Genomic DNA, 9,268 nt, shown 5'->3' on the forward strand with positions numbered 1-9,268 from the left:
GACATCGTTTTATCATCTAACCGCCATATGGTTATGCTTTCATTGTTTTAATAATTTATATCAAAATACTTTTATATTTATTTTACGGTCTATATTCATGATTAATTGTTAGCCTTTTAGCAATATTTTCTCTATGATTTGAACTTATATTTTCTCATTAAGAGTACAATGTATCTTACTATTACACTCTACACATATTAATAAATATCCTATAATTGATATTTCGGCCTTAAAATATATGTATATATAAGTTTATATTTTTTTGGTAATGTCTAAAAAGATATTAATGTATATCAAAATTAAAGTTTTAATTAGCAAATTATTGCACTATGAAAAGGTTCTAAAGGAAACAGCTATGAAAATAGAAAAGTATACAAAAAAAAAACCTAGTTCTGGACCTCAATCACCGTTTGTAGTTGTGTTATGGGTCAAAAGGAAGCCCAGATGATTTTATTACTCAACTATGGGTCTCACAGTGGAAATATATGTATATGGACAATGGATGGTTAACCTAGAATATATATATACCTTTTATTTGTGAAAAAAAAAAAGTGTTTATAAAGTGCAATAAAAACAAAAGTGTGTTTTTGTATTAAATAATTGCCCTTATATATATATATTAAGTGCTTAAATGTAAAAAAATTTAAAAATTAAAATATTCAGTTTAATCTTATAAAAAATAAAACAAGTCTTTTTTTTCTTTCTTTTTTCTTTAGTGAGGACTGAAGTGAAGGGCGCCCCATGCTTGGAGGCATAAAATAAGTTAATTTAGTTTAAATCCAAAAAAAAATTAAACTGTGATAAATAAAATATAACTTTTAAATATCTTTTAAGCAAATCAATACAAAATTATTTGAAAATTTTAATTTAAATGAATAAATAATTTTATATATTAAAATCACATATTTAAATATAAATAACATTTGACCTAAAAAATCATATGTAAACTTAACCTTTCCAAAATTAAATAAATAACATTATATAGTTTTAAATAAATTACAAAAAGAAATTGTATATAAAAAATACATATATATATAATGTTAGCATTTTGAACTGAAATAATTAAACTACAAGATATAAATGATAGATCAATAAACTTCTCTTATTCTTCTTATTATTATTTAAGATTGACAGATTAATCTTCTGCCACAACTGAAATTTCTTACAAGAAAACATTCTAACTAAAATGTTGGAAAAGTAGTTAACTTACAGAGTGACAGTTGAAGAGACAAAAAGGACAAGTAGAGGTCTAAATGTGGAGTAGATGTAGACAGTTTAATTTAGAGTTGGATGCAGCCTATCCTAGTCTAGCCTCAGATTTAGAATCAAGCCTGCTTTACATTTCAAGGCTAGCTTTGGATCCTTTTAGCAATAGCATCCTCCTTCCAAATTTCAAACTGTTGAACCGTAGGATCGGTAATTTAGATTTTGATTAAATTTTAAATATAATTTAAAATTATTATTTATTTATTCATAAATTAATTTATTTAAGATATATTAAATTTCTTATCATTCGACTCAACAAATATCGATAAAATAACTTTTAAATTTGGTATGAATAAACTTTGAAAAGCACAATCAATTCCATTATTTGGTGTGCAAGAATCTAAACATGAAAAAGTAATCATTCACAAATGATTCTATTCATAGTGCACTTACTGCCTCTCAACATTCCAACATTCATAAGAAAGAAAAAAAAAAGTTTTGAGTACTATTTCACCTAATTTTGGATTATTCCATGTACACAGAAAGGACCCGATATAGAGACAAAAACAAACGTAGGATGGGCTTATAGCTAAGGTTAAATGGATAACACCATTTTGTCCATGGGCCGCAACCATCATCAAAAGCCTAGTTCAAAGCTTTTATCTAAGCATGGATTGCCAGTCCATATGATCAAATTTGTAGTTCCATTCAAGGACACCCTACGACTAGGACTATAGATAGTTCAAATTTGAAAACGAAACCAAATATCAGAGACCATCACATGGTGGCAAATGAGAGATAAAGAGGAGTTAATACATAATGGAGTATTTGTTTGGCTGAGAGGCACAATAACCCATAACATGCGAGCATTAATGACAAAAACCAGAGTGTTAACCAACCCAATAAAGCAAAGGGCATTGCAACTTGCAAGCCCAGCACAACACATATATGCTCACTGCCAAAACCAGACATTCGTTTGATTTGTATACAAACTAGGGAAAATTTTCGAGATTTTAAAACACTGTGTGGAGGAGGGTGGGAAGAGAAAGGGATGTGATCCTTCCAATAAGATAATCGTTTTACAAGAACCCAGGTTGCTCATTAATGGCATTTATTTAGGAGAAAGAGAAAGAGAAAACAACCCTTCCAATCCAATCCCCCCTTTCTCCTTTTCATTTATACATGCAACGTAATATAGCTTTCAAAGAGTTAAGGTACAGATTTTGGAATTAAAAAAGAAAAAGAAAAAAAAGGCACATCCAATAGGCCCCTACATAATGAAAAACCAGATAGCCTGCAGTGCTCACATTCTCTACATTTTGTCTTTTTTTTTAACCATCAACATGTTTTCTTCCTTTCCTCGCCACCCTTTCTGTCTGTTTTTTCAATCTTTTTCAAACTTGAAACCGACATTTCCTTTGCTCATTTAAATTTTAATTATCCTTCTTTTTCTCCTGTGTTTTAGTATTTGTAGTTGAGGGTTTCTTTTATGTGTTTAGGTTAGCTCATCAATATCTAATTTCTCCATTCAACTTAACCCCACGGATAATGCAAAACAAATATCTCATGGGTGTTTTTAATTTTTAAAATTTGTATTATGGATATAAATAAGCCAAACATCATTATTAATGTGATTGACTTAATAGTTGATTGGATCTACTATACTGATCATGTTGTCGGAGGTTCTAAACTAGGGACAAAGCACCTATCTTTTTTAGGTTTGAAACCTGTCGCCAGCATTATACCATAGAAACAAATTGTTTTATTTGTTTCATGTTAGGGTGGTGCTGTTTTTTTTGCTTGAATCTTTGTCTTCTGATAATACAAACAAAAATGAATTTGCATCAAATAAATTAAATAAAGTAATTTGTTAAGAACACAACACTAGTCAATATAATAGAGAGAGAGAGAGAGAGAGATGTAACCTTATATAACTTTAGTCCTAAAATTTTGTCTTTGGCCTTAGACAATGAATATTCTAGTGAAAGTATTATTGCGATGAATTCTATAACAAAGTTGTTATCATAAGTGTTAAATGTTGGAAAAGTTTGCGAAGAGAATAGAAAGATGAGATAAAGGAAACTAACTGGAGATGAGAAGATGATAGAATCCCAAAACATCTCTTTTCACAATCTCCCTATTAGTAGCTAGCCACATCACATAATTTATATATAAGAAAGGATTGTATAAACAATAATGTGAACGTAAACTATTAAAAAAAGGATAATATTTCTATTTCATACATTTTTTTAACCTACATATTTAAAAAAAAAAATCTTATCACGCCCAATTCTTGTACCTTACTAATAATTGTATTGGCTCCTCCATTATCCACAACAGTCTTCCTTTTACAAACCAATAATTTTCAAATCATAAATTTGAATATTGTCTTCTGGGATCATGCCAACCATAATTTTGGACCATTTAAAACCATAAATATATATTTGTATGGTAAATGATGTTATTTATTGTTTTTTTAATGAAAATTTATTGGCGTTTTTAAATTAGGTTAGCGATCTTTCTTTTTCTTTTTTTCTTTTTTTCCTTTTTGTGTAGCCTGTGACAAATAAAGACAATGATTTCTTAATCATATTCGTATAATTAAACGTTTTTCTGATTCAACAATATATATATATATATTAGATACAAATGGTTTTTCTGATTCAACCCTTTAAAAGTTGAGCTACACCTACATGATTCAATAAATTTGTTATTAAACTCGACATGTATTAAACTTTTTATTTAATAATTAATTATAAAAATAAAACATTTCTTGAAATTAATCAAAATTTTTCATAAAAAATGGTTTTATTATATGTATATCATATTTAAACTCATGGACTTGTCATGGTACAATTTCTTTAATTGACGAAGAAATGAGAGACTTAAAACAAACCTTCTGTATAAGCCATAAATATTAATGTTTTACCCACTCATATTAATAAACTTTTTAGATATAAATATTAAGAGAAGAAGTGATTATGTGCAGTTTTTGTTTAGATATTAACAAGAATTCAGAATTTATCTCTTATTTTAATGATTTGCAAGTCAATTGCTTGTACCGAAAATAAAGACATAAAAAATGAAAAACTAGCTTTATCCTTACTCAACGAATCTTTCTTAATACATCGTCTGAGCATATAATATTTTTCATCAATATGCACGTGTTAGTGTTTAAATTTTAGCGAAGATTTAATTTAGACCTACTGAGCTTTTAAAAAAAGACAAAAAGAAAAATAGTCTTTTAAATCAATAACTTTTTAGTACATTTCCTTTTTCTTTTTTTACTTCGATTCTTTCAGTGCGATAAAGAAAAAGTTACTCTTTTTTTCCTCCAAAAGTCCAACAGAGAAACTGAGATTGAACAACTTTTTTTGATGTAAAAACATATAAAATGGTCAAATAACCCCAAAAGTCCCTGTTTTATCAATAAGGGAACAAACAAGTACCTCTACTAAAAAAGAAACAATTAAATCTTGCATTTTAAAATGTAAATAAATTAGTAAAATTGTTAACGGAAACCATCCAAACCTCGGAAATATGATTTTTCGATAAATTATGACATGCCACTCATAATATTGATACGATAGTTATAAAATATTATTATTTAAATATGACAAAGATATTATATATATTAAAATTTCATGTCATAATTAAATATATATTATGTCAGCACTGTTAGTGACATGTCATCTCTTTGAATGGTTTCCATTACAAATGTTAACAATTGATATATCAATGACTTTAAAAAAAAAAATTTGGTAGAATACAAGGAATTATGGATAATAGGAGTAGTAGTGGGGGGTACTTTCACCCATATAAAATGGATTTGAAATCAAAGGATTTTGCTGGCACAAAAATTTCCATTTCGTTTTCCTTTTTGCCACTGCTCTATCTTTTCAGTAACAGTTCTTCCCCTGCAGTAATATGTCAATGGAAAGGCAAACAAACACTAGAACAAACAAACGCAATCTCTGCTTGTTTTGAAGGAAAAAGAATTCCACCTTTGGGATTTCATCGAAAAAATCAAATTCACTGTTTAAAATTTAAAGATTACATAAAAAAAAAAAAGTCATATACATACATTGATCCGTGCTGTAGACAAGACAAAGCAAAGAACAAAGAAAACCAGCAATGTTTTCAACTTCTCTTTTAATTAACAACGTTAATTCGGAGTTAGAACTCTAAATTCTAATTTAAAATCTACTGGTAGTGAAATAAACAAAAGCGAAAACGTGCAAAGTTTTCAACTTTCTCTTGGGACTGTGCATTTCAAGAGAACAAAGTCTCCCAAATCTCTGTAAAAACCTCAACGATTATGCTATGATGGTGATGAGAGTTCAGTGACAGGAAACACTGTAACAGTTGTTTCAGATCTTTTGTTGCGAATATCTGTCTCTCAACGATCATTTCCACCATTGATGTCCTGAAATCATTGTAGGGATCGCTAGAACTTTTCACTACGGCGAAGCTGTCTTTGACTTTATCGGTTCCTCCTTCCAGGGGTAAAACTCCCATCCCCATGTCGGAGCTTCTAGCTCTTCTACGACGAACTTTGCACCTTTTACGGCAATTAGAATGCTGTCGGAGAGACTCCGATGAATCCGACGAGCGAGTCCTTGAAGAGAAAAGAGTGTCGGTTTCATCTTCACTGCTAAACCACCACCCACCGTAATAAGTATTACTGTTGTAAGCAACAGATGAACTGAAAAATGCGGCGGTGGAAGACATACACTTGCTTTTAATATGAACCCTTTTGTTGTTCTTCTTTTCTTGTTTCTGGGTAAGCTTTTCTTTTTCTCATAGAAACCAAAGTCTTTACAGTCGGAGAAGAGATTCAAAGGCATCATAGGAGAAGCAGGCGGCGGACCCTTTCGGCCGTCAAAATCGGCGGCGGAGACTATATAAGAAGGATAACGAGCTGACGATTTACGTCTGGGAAGAGATTCTTTAGGAGCATTGATGGCGTCTCTGGGTTTAGAAACGGAAGGGAAGGGTCGAGACTTGGGTGGTGGCGACGACGAAAATGGTTCGACCAAATGGAAGCCGTTGTGTTTTTCAGGTGAAAAAACAGGTTTCTCAATAACGTCCGACATGTTCCGGGTCCGACAAGAGGCAAACGAGGATCGAAACATGCGAGAGATTCTTAGCTTGAATCGATTTTCCATATGGATCAAACGAGAGAGGTTTTTTCTTTTTCTTTTTTTTCTGGAGAGGAGAGTGGTGATATAGCAATGCAGAAAGTGAAGTTATATATAAACATGTGAGAAATGGAATTTAAATCCCGAAAACTATTAAAATATTATTTCTTTGTCTTTATTGTGTTAAACTTTGGGTTAAGGGTTAAGACGACTTAATTTTTTTGGGATTAATTAGTGATATAAAATAAGGATGAAAGTCACGGGTAGTCAACTTTTCTTACCCGCTTTTATTTTCTTTGTTAATTTTGCGCGCTTAAATTGTTTGCAAATCAAAATTTAATTCCTGGTTTTAAAATTTAATCACATTATGAAAATGGAGAATTTTTCAGGTTAGAAGAGAAAAAAGGGTAATGAATTGGGCAGGCCAAACCTGGTTTGGGAAATGAATTCCAGGTATGGTATTGTTAAATTAAATGCAAACTACCCAATTTTATTTATTGAAGGATATATTTGGAAGAATTGGAGGATAAAAATTAATTTGATAAAAAGAATTTGGGCTCTATGGTCCACCCTGACTTCCTATAATAGTAGTAAATTTAATTAGTTTCATTTCTAATTAAAATAAAATAATAATATTTAGTTAAGATATTATCTCTTTGAATTTTATATAAAAATATAGGGTAAATTATACCATTCATCACTAAATTATGGGTATTTTTTTTGGTCATTTAACTAAAATAAGTTACAATTTGGTCATTAAATTATTCGAAAGTTTTCATTTAAGTAATTGAAGAATTCAAAAAGGTTTTCTATTTAAGTCATTGGGCTAGTAAAGTTCCGCTAGCAAGCTACAAGAGACGATTCGAGTAACGGTACGGTAGATCAATACACATTGACGAGTAAAATAACATACCTTTAGTCCAAGTCAATCTAATGATCATTGCCGAAGATAAGAGAAAAAAAAATTGTTTGAATTTTGGTTCGTAAATTCATGACGTCCAAAGTTGTTTAATGAAAAAAATTGAATTGTAGAAAAGAAGCAGGGGAAATGAAGCTTTCAACTGGTGTAAGCAATGCAAACAAAAAAGCCATATAACACTGATTTAACAATCTAATGACTTAAATGAAAACTTTTGAATAGTTGAGTGATCAAATATTTGTAACTATTTTTAGTTAATTGATCAAAACGAAAACTTACTATTCATAATTTAGTAACTAGTGATATAGTTTTCCCAAAAAATATTAATCATACTTTATAAAATGAATATAATATTTAATAAATATAATTACATTTTACAACCTTCATTAAATATACAATCTAAATTTCAAAATTTAAATATAATTTGAATTTCAAATGTAGTGTTATACAAGTGTACAACAGTCACCATCTTATAACATCTAAACTTTTGACAAACAAATAAAATTATATTGTATATATTTTTTTTAAACACTCAACAATATAATATAATAATGGTTAAAATTCTTTGCTAATACCCGATAATTAAAATATAACGAAAATTGAAATGTTGAATAAAATATGTATTTAAGATGAACAGTGTTAATGTGGGAAATGGGACACCGACTTCTAATAGGGCATTGAAGAATGACATATCATTTCTTTTGCCTTTTCTTTTCACATACATGAATTGGGGTTGCTGCCGTATAACAACACAAATTCCTTTCAATGACCATTCCTCCCCTTGTCCCTTAACCACCTATACGAATATGCTTCACAACTTTATTATATATGAAAATATCCTATAATTCGATATGACCCTATTAGCTATAGAGGATGGATGAGGGTCAAAGAATCTAGATCGAAATCTTTACTTGTGTTTCGGGTTTTCTCATGTCTAACAACAAATAATGAATATGGATTCATATTTCTTTTTTATCTCTATTTATTTTTTAATATTTATGTTTCAAAGTTGAGGTAGCGCCTGCATTAAACTTGTACGTAAAGAGGACAAATCAATAAACACAAGGAGTACTCTTACATCAAATCTATGTCTATATATATTTCTATTTCCCCCCCGAGAAAATGGTGAATAGTAAGACAGTGAAATTAAGAGTATCTCACTGTCTGGGAAGCTTCCAAACAACAAAAACACATAGGATCAAAGAGCTTAACTTTGGTTACTTATTACCCTTTCAATTGTTGGAAATGCCACAACAACAACTAACAGACAGTCTTTGAGTGGTTGAGTTTCAGCTTTTTTTATTTAGAGTATGAGGTCAAGTTCAGTCACACCTACAAGTTTTTACTTTGACTGTTTTCCTCTTATATTTTTTAGTTTTGTTGAGTGTTTTTTGGCTACTCTTTAAGGTTTGTTAATATAACATTTTTGGTAATTATTTTCAGAAGCTAAATATATTATTACTATATAGAGTAACTTTTAAGTGTGCTCTTAGTAATTTAATTTTCTTTTTATGACTAATACTCTTTAAAGTTACTACATATATGTGTATATAAATATCTTCACTTACAATATTAAAATATTCACAATTGCATTTCATTTAGTATAAATATTACATTAAATAAACTTCGATGATCATTTCGAAAGGGTTTTTTTATTTATTTATTTAAAAAAAATCCCAAATCCCAACATAGGGTGGCAGCATATCCATGTGGGATTATGACTTTTATAACATTATATTATTAGTACTGTTTTGTGGGTTTACGCCATATTTTCATGTGCAATTGTCTCTTAATAATACATTTAATTTTTATCAAATAGCTGCTTTATAATTTTATTATCGATATATGTATATATATCCGCTTAATTAATGCAGCATTCATGATGCACAAAGTTTTCAAGAAAATAAATCCTATTAATTGATTTATTATTTTTCTTAAATTTTTTTAAAAAGTTGAAGAGTCTTAACAGTCATCCGTCATTAACTAACTTTATTTTTTTATA

The 9,268-nt window shown here is 29.4% G+C and overlaps 1 pseudogene; it reads right to left on the reverse strand.

The window, feature by feature from the left end:
- Positions 1-5,244: 5,244 nt before the first annotated feature.
- Positions 5,245-6,436, reverse strand: LOC107961350 (transcription repressor OFP8-like; annotated as a pseudogene).
- Between the last annotated feature and the right edge of the window lie 2,832 nt (positions 6,437-9,268).

This window comes from Gossypium hirsutum, chromosome A05, assembly GCF_007990345.1.
Source record: "Gossypium hirsutum isolate 1008001.06 chromosome A05, Gossypium_hirsutum_v2.1, whole genome shotgun sequence".
In the NCBI taxonomy this organism is placed as follows: domain Eukaryota; kingdom Viridiplantae; phylum Streptophyta; class Magnoliopsida; order Malvales; family Malvaceae; genus Gossypium; species Gossypium hirsutum.